This window comes from Pseudopodoces humilis, chromosome 20, assembly GCF_049639895.1.
Source record: "Pseudopodoces humilis isolate 2021_Gansu_Grassland_sample_001 chromosome 20, ASM4963989v1, whole genome shotgun sequence".
Classification (NCBI taxonomy): domain Eukaryota; kingdom Metazoa; phylum Chordata; class Aves; order Passeriformes; family Paridae; genus Pseudopodoces; species Pseudopodoces humilis.
The window spans coordinates 320,783-332,860 of record NC_142219.1 but is presented as its reverse complement, the minus strand read 5'-3'; the positions used below and the strand labels follow the sequence as shown (position 1 = coordinate 332,860).

Genomic DNA, 12,078 nt, shown 5'->3' with positions numbered 1-12,078 from the left:
AGGAGCCTGCAGGGATGTCACACTCAGGTGCATTATGTAACTACTGGGGAGGAAGGAAAGGAGCGTAGCAGTGCTGCCACTGAAGGGAGAAAATCATTTCTCATTCTTTGCCCATTTTAAATGGCTGTGCTAACTGATAGACAAGAGTCTGGGGACTTTGCAGAGCCCTGATGATCACAGCTGCATTCCTCAGGCCATGAGGTCACTTTGCTGCTTTCAGGAATCTCGGAAAAACTCAGCTCCAGGCAAGCAGGGCTGGGAGCTGAGTGACCGTGGAGGGATTCACATCTCAGGGCAGGAGATGTCTTCATGTGCCATCTGTGACCTGGCTGCATGAACCGGCAGCAGCAGCTGTCCCCCTGGGGGGATTGGGGCTTTTCTCCCATCCCTGCTCTCCCTGCCATCCCTCTGGAGGGATTGGGGCTTTTCTCCCATCCCTGCTCTCCCTGCCATCCCCCTGGAGGGCTTTTCTCCCATCCCTGCTCTCCCTGCCATCCCTCTGGAGGGATTTGGGACTTTTCTCCCATCCCTGCTCTCCCTGCCATCCCCCTGGAGGTGTTTGGGATTTTGCTCCCATCCCTGCTCTCCCTGCCATCCCCCTGGAGGTGTTTGGGGCTTTTCTCCCATCCCTGTGGCACGGTGGGGTTGCTGTGCCCACCTGCACCCTTCTCCCTCAGTGAATGTTCCTGCAAACCTTCACTCTGATGTTATTTGCAGCCTGACAAAAGACGGAAATGTTGAAGTCACTCCTTTAAAAGGTTCATGCAGGTTGTCCCGGGGGAAAAGCACCTGTGCTGCAGCAGGAGAGCTCCAGCTCCCCGGGGGCTGCGTTGATGGAGCTGCGGGAAGCAGACCCTGCCAGCCCTTGGTCTCTGTCACCCCGGGTCCTGGATGGGCACTCACAGCTCTGCAGCCCCCCCGGGGCTCTGGCTGGGTGGGGATCGTGCTGGGGCAGCCTGGCCGTGTCCATCACACCCCTGCCCGTGCTCCCAGGGATGCGCACATCTCGGGGATGTGCACAGTGCTCCACCGCCTCCCCTCAGCTGAAAAATCAGCCTCAGTCTCACTCTGTAGCTGCAGTTAATGCACCGGGCCTAATTCCAGACCTGTTCTCATCTCCTTGGATGTGGTTGATGCACACATCAAATAGTTCTGGCACCCCCACGCTTCCTGTGAATGAAACATGACACGAAATTGTTGTGTGCATTTCATCCCCATTCATGCAGCAGACTGAGACACAACTCATGTTTGGCAATCGCAGGAATGGGAGAAAAGATTCAAATCGGAGGAAAAAGATGTAAATGTTCTCAAGAGAGGGTTTTTCCCACAACGAAAAGAAAAAAAAAACCTCGCAGTAATGGAAACGCAGGAGTTTAATCCTCGAAAGATCTGCTCAGGAGAGTGTAATCTCTTGATGAGGTGCTGGGATGTGAGCAATAGCCCTGCAAGAGGGTGTGCTCCATCCCTCTGTGGCTTTGGGGCATTGCAGAAGGGTTTTTATCTCCAGCAGAGGGTTCATTCAGACCCAGCTGGGTGCACAGTCTGTATCATTCCTGCTCCTGGTCCCTTTGCCCTGGCTCCTTTGTTTTATTTATGGGCTGTGCTTAGGGCAGCAGCTGGAACTTGTTACAGCCACAGGAACCGTGCGGTTTTCTGGGGGTCACTTTCTGTTTTCCATCATTTTCGCTCTGTGGCTGCTGGAACCCGAGCAGGAGCAGCAGGGCCGGGTGAGACATGGGGAGTGGGCTCAGGACAGAGACCCCCGGCTTTGGGAGCTCTCGGGGGGCTCAGGACAGGGACCCCCGGCTCTGAGAACACTCGGGGGGCTCAGGACAGAGACCCCCGGCTCTGGGAACACTGGGGGGGCTCAGGACAGAGACCCCCGGCTCTGGGAACACTCGGGGGGCTCAGGACAGAGACCCCCGGCTCTGAGAACACTGGGGGGGCTCAGGACAGAGACCCCCGGCTCTGGGAACACTCGGGGGGCTCAGGACAGAGACCCCCGGCTCTGGGAGCTCTCGGGGGGCTCAGGACAGAGACCCCCGGCTCTGGGAGCTCTCGGGGGGCTCAGGACAGAGACCCCCGGCTCTGAGAACACTCGGGGGGCTCAGGACAGAGAGACCCCCGGCTCTGAGAACACTCGGGGGGCTCAGGACAGAGACCCCCGGCTCTGAGAACACTCGGGGGGCTCAGGACAGAGAGACCCCCGGCTCTGGGAGCTCTCGGGGGGCTCAGGACAGAGAGACCCCCGGCTCTGGGAGCTCTCGGGGGGCTCAGGACAGAGACCCCCGGTTCTGGGAGCTCTCGGGGGGCTCAGGACAGAGACCCCCGGCTCTGGGAACACTCGGGGGGCTCAGGACAGAGAGACCCGGCTCTGGGAGCTCTCGGGGGGCTCAGGACAGAGAGACCCCCGGCTCTGGGAACACTCGGGGGGCTCAGGACAGAGACCCCCGGCTCTAGGAACACTAGGGGGGCTCAGGACAGAGAGACCCCCGGCTCTAGGAACACTCGGGGGGCTCAGGACAGAGACCCCCGGCTCTGGGAGCTCCCGGGGGGGTCAGGACAGAGGGACCCCCGGCTCTAGGAACACTCGGGGGGCCCAGGACAGAGAGACCCCCGGCTCTGGGAACACTCGGGGGGCTCAGGACAGAGACCCCCGGCTCTGGGAACACTCGGGGGGCTCAGGACAGAGACCCCCGGCTCTGGGAGCTCTCGGGGGGCTCAGGACAGAGACCCCCGGCTCTGGGAGCTCTCGGGGGGCTCAGGACAGAGACCCCCGGCTCTGGGAGCTCTCGGGGGGCTCCAGCGGGTCCCGGAGCTGCCCCAGCTCAGGGGGTGCGATCCCTGAGCCCCGAGCCGGGCACAGCCGGGGACAGGAGCCGTGCTTCGGTCGGAGACATTACAGGGTAAATCGGTGGGATAATGGATGTGAAGTGAAACGTGGAGAACGGGAAAGAACCCGTGAAAAGTCACACGGGAAAAGCGAATTGCGGAATAAAACCAAACGTCCCGAATCCAAGTGACTTTTTGATTACACAAAACAAACATTCCCTTATCTCTACCAGTGGGCCTGAGTATCTTGTCCTTAAGCAAGCAGGAGTTTTGTGTGATATTTTCCAGTCTGGTTACAGCAGTTACGGTGCAAGGATGAGCCAGGCTGGCTCTGGCTGGGGCATCGCTCTGGAATGTTCTTTGTGCTCCGGCATCGTTCACAGCCCATCGCTCCCGCTGCCCGCCCCGGGACATCGGCACAGCCCGGGGAGGGATAAATGACGATTTGCAGCCAGCCAAGGGATGTGAGGGCTGACAGGGTCAATATAAAACAAAGGCAGCCGCACATAATTCACAGAGAATGAGAGGCGCTGCCTTTCAGGGGCTTTAATGACAATGGAAAATGCTAACACATAAATCCAGTCCTAAAAACAATATATTAACTACAAACGTACTGACTGGTAAATATTTTTGCCATTAAGCCCGGTACTCTGTTTCTGACGTGAGCTATTAAAACTCCTCCTAGAGCTTTCATTAAATCATGTCTTCAAAAGTCCCGTTTAAAACATGCTCCTTTGTTTGAAAGGAATTACTCTGCAGATGGCTGAGGACAAACCAACAGAGTAACTTACAAAAGCTTGTTTTTTTCCGAAGGGTGAGCACAGCCCTGACCAAGCTGTGGGGCTGGGATCCCCTGAGCATCCCCTGAGCATCCCCTGAGCATCCCCTGAGCATCCCCTGAGCATCCCCAGAGCATCCCCTGAGCATCCCCTGAGCATCCCCTGGGTATCCACAGCCCTCCCCTCAGGTTTTTTCCTGCTTCCTCTGTGTTTGGCCACCTCAGCCGCCTCCTTTCCCAAGGTTACCTGTTCCCAGGAGCCAGCTTTGTCCCTGGAGGTGAAGGGCAGGGGATTGAAGCCTTTTAAAGAAGATAAACGCACTATTCCCAAATATTCCATAAACAGCTCATTATTCCTCTTATTATCATGCAGAGTAAGTGAAATTTTAATGTTTCACTGCTCCAGGCTGTCAAAGTCCTTGTGCTCTTCAAAGAGAAGGGCTGAGATTTTGTTCAGTCTTTGTGAGGGAAAATTAGGGCATCTCTGTGCTTTTTAAAAATCTGTTTGGGAAAGGTCGTACGTGCAGTTTCTTCACTTGGAAGTTTGTACTGGGATGACCACATTGTACCTGTTGTGTGAAAAATTGCCTAAAAGGTCTCTAAAGCCTTCTGCATTATGAATATGAGTCAATATGGATTGATTCTTCTTGATTAGGACTTTCACTCTTGTAGGAAACAGATGTTTGCTAACTCAGATTTAATTTCTCACTTGGCAAAGAAGTGTGTACGACTGAAACCAATAAGGGCTGGTGAGATTTGCCTTTGCTGCTGGGTTTTCAGGCTTTGTGCTGCTTTTGAATTCAGCACAATTTTGAATTCAGCACAACTTCTTGTTGTTGCTGAAGCTTGTTATTTGCAGGCAGCAAACCTCAGTTCCACCTGAGCTTGGTGAAATCTGGTTTTCATTACTCCAGGTGTGCCCAGGCTGGGGTGGGGTCCCTGCCCACCCCGGTGCTGTGGCTCAGGGGCAGTGCCCAGCTCCTGCCCAGCTCCTGCCCAGCTGCCCCAGCTCCTTGTTCCTCCCCTAAATCCCCTCTGCCTCCAAACATCAGGAATCACAACTGCAGCTGAAATGCTGAGTGTCTTGAATGGTTCTTCTCTGATGCAAATGTTTCTCTTCTTAAAAAAAAATTTAAAAAGCCATCAGGACAAAAAGTCTGGGCACTGTTTAGGAAACTAAGAATTGTGGAAATACTGCCTAATAGGAAAAGTATTTTTAAAACTGATTCTTCTGCATGCATCCCTTTAAGGCATTCTGCTTTATGCCTTCTGGTCCCTGTCACAGCCCCCTCGTTACCTCCACAGTGTTTCCTGTCACAGAGCTCTCTGCTGGGCCTGCAGAGCTGTGTGCCAAAGGGAAACGTTTCTGCCTTTGTCAGAATACTGCAGGTGAGTGGAGGGGAGGAAGATTCTTCTGCTTCTTTCACTGTGGTTTTATTGGATTAGAGAACATGTCCTTTTATAAACAGCTTTTTCTACATCAGTCAGACCAGTTGTTTTCCTTTGGGAAAACTTTCACATGAGTTAAGAAAAACAGAGTAGATTAAGAAAGGGTGCATAGAAGGCACATCTGCTTCTTGTTTTAGAAAAGCAACACATTTTTAATATAATAATGCAGAGTAGAAGAAAAAGGCACAGAAAAGAAAACAAAAGACCTTAAAAAAAGACGCCATTATCTATTTAATTAAGCAGTTTTGGAGAGTTATCATGGATCTGTATCAGCACGATCACAACATCTATTGCATTATGCTGCTTGTAAGGCAGGTGGGGAAAGGCTGAAATGGTGTTTGATTCATCTATCCAAAAACCCCTGTGAGCTCCTAGCAGTGTACGTGAGCAGGATTTGGCAAGGCTTTGTAAGTGTGGACATTACTCACACTGCAAACAGTGATTTCAAGGAGCCTGGGCGTGCAGAAGCAGCACAAAGCAGCCCAGCCCTGGGCCAGGGGAGTGAACAGCACAAGCAGCTGCCTCAGTGGCCACCACAGAAATGTCTCACCAAGGTCCCTCCTGCACGAACCAGGCTGAACCCACTTTGGGACTCTTGGCTTTGCTTCATGCAAGCTCCAGGATTGCTTTCAGCCTGGCCCATTTAACTCAGATGTCCTAAAAGAGATCAGAGCATAAAAGACAGAAATGAGACCTTGGACATGGGAGAAGGGCCTGGGGGAATCCGTGTTACGGCCCCTCAGTGACCTCCAGGTGGATCTGCCATTGAAAAAAAGATATTGTTTTTATTTATTTACCAGTCTGAAAAACTCTTTCTGAGCCCTGACAATCACAGTGGGTTTCTCCTTGTGTGCAGTGAGATGTTCTGGAGCCCCGAGCTGAGCAGACACAGGCAAAAGCAGAAGAGCTGCTCTGCAGTGTGCACACTCTGTAACGTGCGGTACATCAAGTCAGAGTAGGGCCTTTTAAGCAGTGAGTAACTGCTTCCACATGGGCACCTTGGGTGGAATAACTTGCATTTTTAATTACTTGGTTTAAATGAGCTCTCTTTGGAGCCAGGCTGTGCTCATTAATTTTGGAGAGGCAGTGTGTGGTTGGAGGTGGTGCCCTGAGCACGAAGGCAATGTGGAGGGTCCCCAGTTTGATGGTTCTGGCCCTGCACAGACAATTCTGTTAATAACACACAGGAAGGGAGCTGCTGCTCTCCTGCTCTGCCTTTGGGACTGACTTGCTGAAATTAAAGAGACAAGGCTGCCTCAGTGCCACTGGCTTGGCTTTGCCCTCAGTCCATCCTTCGATGGAAGTTTAGATGGCTCTGGACATACAATTTTTCTCTTACATATGGATAGAACTGTTTAACTGTAAGGACATATCCAAACTCTCTGACTGCTGTATTGCTAATTACATAAATGAGGCTATTTATTGAGAGACAATATTTCTACCTCTTCATCCTTTGGAACAGAGCTGTGCTTTAAGGAACATGAAAAATGTTTTCACTTGAGCATTAAGGCAGCTTTTCACACAGATCATCAGCTCAGTTCTGTCTCTTGGTGCTTACATAAGGAAAGGCTGCCAGGCTGAGCTCTGCTTCTCACTGACTGGCATTTAAATTTTTTAAACATCAAATATTTACTGATGTAACCCAGTTGCTTCCCAAATTGAATTTCAAAGGTCCTTATCCTGCAGTTTCTATTTGTGCACATCTTCCATTCAAGGTGGCTCCATGCATCTCTAATGAAAATGAACCTGCTTCTTTCTGGAGCTATTTTTTAACCTTTCTGTGCTCTGCTTTATTACCATGATTTACAACGATATTGTGAGTGTTATTAATGCAGACTGCAGTCAGTGGGTGTTTGGCATGGCTTTACACTGCAGTGCTGCATCTGAAGTAGTTCAGGTTTCCAAACTGAGGAGTTTTGGCTCTCAGCTCCTCAGCCCTGCCCAGCCCTCAGCACACACACAAACACCCCCCAAACACCCACCAGACACCCAACACCCCCAAACACCCCCCAAACACCTCCCAAACACCTCTCAAACACCCCCAAACACCTCCCAAACACCCCAAACACCCCCAAACACCTCCCAAACACCTCTCAAACACCCCCAAACACCTCCCAAACACCTCCCAAACACCTCCCAAACACCTCCCAAACACCCCCAAACACCCCCAAACACTCACCAAACACCCCCAAACACCCCCCAAATACTCACCAAACACCCCCAAACACACACCAGACACCCCCCAAACACCTCCCAGACACCCCCCAAATACTCACCAAACACCTCCCAAACACCTCCCAGACACCCCCAAACACCCACCGTGCCCAGGGGCAGGAAAAAGGGCAATTTGCTGTTGGATATTTGAGACCCTGGAAGCAAGGCAGGTGTGGAAGCCCCCAGGGGCTGAGGTTAGAGAGGCTGAGCACCCACTTTGTGCTCAGGAATCCTCCAGGTCAGGCTCAGCTCTGGCCCCTGGAGCCAGAGGGATTTCATGAGTGGAACCTCTCTGGTAGGGTGGGAATTCTGGGGCTGTAAAGTTAAAGAAAAGCCACCTGGAGCTGTGCATGTGTGTTTAGGGAGTTTATAATTTTAACTCAAGGGCTGCAGACAGTTTGTGTTGCTAAAATTGCAGCTTTCCTTGAGCAGTTTGGAAAGAACTGATTTAATGCTGTTAGCACCCAAAAGCAGAGAGAAGAGCCATTGTTGTGCCATGGCATTGTAGCCAGTGAGCATCCAGCAGCCACAGCCTCTCCAGGTGCCAGGAAGCTCACCTGGACCGTGGGCAGGTGACCTGAACTGAGCAGAGAGAGAAGACAAGCAGCAAGGGACAGTTTGTGCAGCTCAAAGTGAGTGTGTGACAGAGGCACAGGGCCTGCCAGCCCCCACTGACATCTGCAGGCGCTCAGAGCTTGGCTTGGAGCTGTTGCAGGAAGCCCCTTGTTCAGTGCTGTGAAAAATGATGGGATCCTGTTAAGGGAAGGACATTTTTATTCAAATGGTTGTGGGCTTGGTAGCAGAAAACACAGCAAGATCTTCTGATGCTCTACATATTTGAAAGCAGTGAATTTTTTTTTGCTGTGTGCCGTAATTAAAAAAAGAAAGCACGGGGACAATCTCCTCATCCATTCTCTCCTCCTTTTTTCTCTCTTATAGAAATGATATCTGGTAGAGCAGCCAAGACATTTTTCAGTCTGTTGCTCATGGGTCTTTTCATTACTTTGTTGTTCTCACACTGCTTGCCCAATTCAGCAGCTGTTAAATAGACAACTCTGAGAACTGGGGAAGGATATTGGTGTAACATTTGATTAACACTATTTTTGCAGGAAATTGATACTTCAACTATTTTTAGCTTCAGGCAAAGGAATAATCAAGTCCAATCCATGTGGCAACTTTCTCTGATTTCAGATGGCTTTATAACCTCATTTTTAGCTTTATATTGCTGTCTGTCACAGTCTCCCACCCTTTGTGATTTCATGCAGTTTTTAACTATATGATTGTTCCATTAGGAAATGCATTCAGCAAACTTTCCTGGGAGCCTACAGTGCTGTGCTCATTGCTTCAGAAAGTGTGTGTTGGCACAGCTCTGTTCACAACAATGAAACAACTGAAAGCCTGGCTTTTATCCATAGCACACTCTAATTCCCTATTCATAACCTAAATTCCTTTTTGTGCAATTTGCAATTTTTTTTTCATTACATATGCTAGTTACATCTTAGGGTGAATCAGTCAAATGGGCTCTAAATTAAAACAGTTGGCTGATCTAAGCCCAGAATCTGTTGCAATGCAGTTTTCTCACAGCTTGGAAGAAAACAGCCAATACAACCACCATAGAAATGGGTGATTATTCTTTTTGTCTGTCTTTTTCCAGGTAACTCAGTAGATGCATGTACCCTGAAGTTTTAATCTTCTAGGTAATTAGGAGAAATGGATGGGAAGGAAAGTCAATAAACCAAGAGTCCCTGAATAGGTCACACTAACAGTCAGGATGTCTCTGTGAGGACAGGAAATCCTTAAATTAGATGCATCGTTTTTGTCTCTAATTTAATCCATAAATCAAAATCAAAAATTGTTTTGAATCACACACCCATAAGAATATGTAAGTGAAGCTCAAAAGACACAAACATACAGACAAAAGCCTTGTCTAGTGCCTTTTCTTGCCATCTTCAACATAATCCATAGCAGCCTTGGAGGCTGAGAAAGCAAGTCTTAAACATCTCTGAATTAGCAAAATTCTGTATTTTGCAAACAGAGACGAATTGACTCCAAATTGAACTTGAAGGGGTAAATTGTGAGCTGCTTTGGATGAGAGGACACCCAACACTTTGGGCTTGGAGCTGCTGAGTTTGGGTCAGTGACAGCCCTGGCCCAAAGGTTCCTCCTTCTTCACTCTGGAGAGAGAGGGTGCACACCCTCCACTCCTGGTGGCCACCACTGTGTGCTTAAATATTTGCTTTTTAAATCCAGGGGAGGAGAGGAGAGACAAGCTAATCTCATAAAGGTTCACCCCACCCTCTGCTTGGCCTCTCTTCCTTGGCAAGCCTTCCCAGCAGCAGCTGGCTGCCTGTTTTCCTTCTGCAGTTGTGTTCATGACATTTCCTGCAAGGAGGTTTTCCTGAAGGTTTCCAGCAGTCCCTTCAGCCCACACCCCCTCCTCTGGCCTCCTCCTCCACCCAGCCTGGCTTGTGCCTGGTTCCCAGGAGTGCTCCCAGCACACATCCCTGCACATCCCCTGGGGACATCCCCAGCACACATCCCTGCACATCCCCTGGGGACATCCCCAGCACACATCCCTGCACATCCCCTGGGGACATCCCCAGCACACATCCCTGCACATCCCCTGGGGATGTCCCCAGCACACATCCCTGCACATCCCCTGGGGATGTCCCCAGCACACATCCCTGCACATCCCCTGGGGACATCCCCAGCACACATCCCTGCACATCCCCTGGGGACATCCCCAGCACACATCCCTGCACATCCCCTGGGGATGTCCCCTGAACTGGGGGCTTTGCTTGGCTCTGAGTGGTCGCTGTAAGGGGTGCTGGACAGCCATGGTGTAAACACACACAGACAGACAGACAGACACAGAATTGTTACAGCTGGAAAAGACCCTCAAGGTGCTGGGTCCAACCACTCCTTCCTCAAGGTTCAGGCTCCATCAGACAGGCACTGGCTGGGCCCTGTGTCTGGGGCCAAGAATTTGCTTTCCCCTTGCAATGAATTATTTTTTGGAGAAGCTGCATTTAGCCCTCTCCATGCAGAAGGAATGATTTGAAGGATGTGGATTAGGGAGAGCACATGCACAGATCCTGGATTACTCAGTGTGCTGCTACTTTCCCTCTCCTGAAAGCTTCATAAACTGTCCTTTCACAGGCTTTTAATAAACACTCAAGTGACTTAATCTTTTAGTGTAAAAGCCTACTTGTATTTTAAGCTTTCTGTTATCAGTGTCATTAAATCAATATCCTCAGTTCTACAGGATCCAAGTCACAAATAATCTGTCACACACAGTTTAACTTAAGAAGTGCAATATTGAGGTACAGTCAGCTCCTTTCTCACAGATTAGAGAGCACTTTGAAGTAGAGCTGTTGAAGATCAGAGGGAGTTTATTCCTCTGTAGCCAGTTTCTTATGTGTTGAGGGCTTTCTATCCTAATGACAATTCTGCTGCAGAACTTCAGTGAAGTCTCAGAAGATGAGTATTTTATGCAGTTATCATAAATGGCACTGGAAAGCCTTGTGGAGATTATATATCATGGATGATAAAACATGGGACAGATTCTTTTAGAGTAATAAGAAGACAAATTGGGACAGACCCTTCTTTTCCATTCTTTAAGCTATTTATCTATTTTTCATTATTTTTATTTACTTACTCTTTCTCCATCTGAGTACATGCACAGTTCTGGACAGGTCAGGGCCTGCATGGCCTCACTTGGTGAGGTTCATTGGCTAATGAGGGACATCTGTGTTTAGAGTTAAGATGGAGAAAAACAACGACTTGTCCCTTGCCAGAGCAATTTAATTGAGGGTAAAACATACATCTGGGGTTTATGTGTGTGGAACATACACAACTGCAGTACCATGTCTTCTTCCAAGCTGACCCTGAAGATCCCTTTCCATTTAGTGTATTAGAATAGAGATTTACAAATCAGGAACAGCAGCTATTGCTCCATCTTTGCTGTTATTACAGATCTTCCTCTCTCTCCTTTTCTGGGGGTTTTTAGCCACTGTCTGCCATAGAAGTGAAATAATTTGCAGTAGAAGCTGGCTGTAGATTGTGTCCCTGTCTCACTTCAGGAGAGCTGTGGAGGTGCTGGGCAGGGTTCAGCACAGCTGGCACAGCTGGCACAGCTGGCACAGCTGGTTTGTGCCCTCGTGCTGCTGGAGCAGGATCAGCTCTGCCAGCAAAGCTCCAAATTACAAAAGCAGCACGAGCGGGCTGGGGCTGTGTCAGTGAGGTTTTGCTGGGGGTGAGGGACGTGGATCTGTTCCCAGGGGGACACTGTGGGGTGTGAGGTGTCAGGGTTTGCTCCTGATGGAAAAGGGCTCCAGGTGTCCCCAGAGCAGAGGGAAGGGTCAGCTCCAGTCCTGGCTCTGCACAGAGCTCCTGACCTGCAGCACTGGGCTGGGGGAAAAGGGGAGGCAAGGAACGGCACAGCTGGGCCAGGGAACAGCTGGGGCAGATAAGAAAATTCCATGAGTGCTCCCAGAGATGGGGTTAAGCAGTAAATTCCTTATCTGCAGCAGAGCTGTGGCCATCCAGAGGAGCAGAGGCAGCCCTGGGCAGGCAGGAGTGCTGGGTTATCTCAGCTGGGGGAGCTGGGCTGCCCCGTGCCTGACACTGCTCGCTGGGCCTGGCACACAGGAGCAGCAAAATTCCTCCAGGAACTTCTTGTACTTGGTTCAGTTTCAGCAGGATGAGGTGGTGGGGTTTGTTTTTTCATTCTCTGAAACAAGGAGAACAAAACTTGATTATCCTTTGTCTCAACAGCAGAAGTGTGTTGCAATAATCTGAGAGCT

General features: G+C 50.2%; 1 protein-coding gene across 3 annotated transcripts in view; it reads left to right on the top strand.

The window, feature by feature from the left end:
- ADGRD1 (adhesion G protein-coupled receptor D1) overlaps positions 1 to 12,078 on the top strand; it is a 120,491-nt gene that overhangs the window by 50,252 nt on the left and 58,161 nt on the right. The window lies entirely within an intron of this gene.